Raw genomic sequence first — 303 nt, 5'->3', positions numbered from 1 at the left:
TCTTGATAGAAATAATAGGTTCTTGGCTGGGGCTACACCGCAAGAAAGGTTTTCTTGGGCGGTAGGAAGGGAGTCAAACCAAGGGATAAGGTTCTTTAGTTTTCAAGAAAGTGTTTATGTGTTGTAATTTAAAGAATTGTTTGTAAAACGTTATTCGATTATAGTGAAGAAAGATCAGCCGGGAGGCCTGAATGTAGTTTGCAAGTGGACCCGCAAACGAACCAGGATAAAAACCTTGTTGCACGCTTTTCTTTCCCTACTCTCTTTATTGCTTTAATCGATTACTTTGTATAGTTGTATTAA

The sequence above is a fragment of the Lupinus angustifolius genome, chromosome LG15 (assembly GCF_001865875.1).
Source record: "Lupinus angustifolius cultivar Tanjil chromosome LG15, LupAngTanjil_v1.0, whole genome shotgun sequence".
Lineage (NCBI taxonomy): Eukaryota > Viridiplantae > Streptophyta > Magnoliopsida > Fabales > Fabaceae > Lupinus > Lupinus angustifolius.
Note: the sequence above shows the minus strand (reverse complement) of the source record.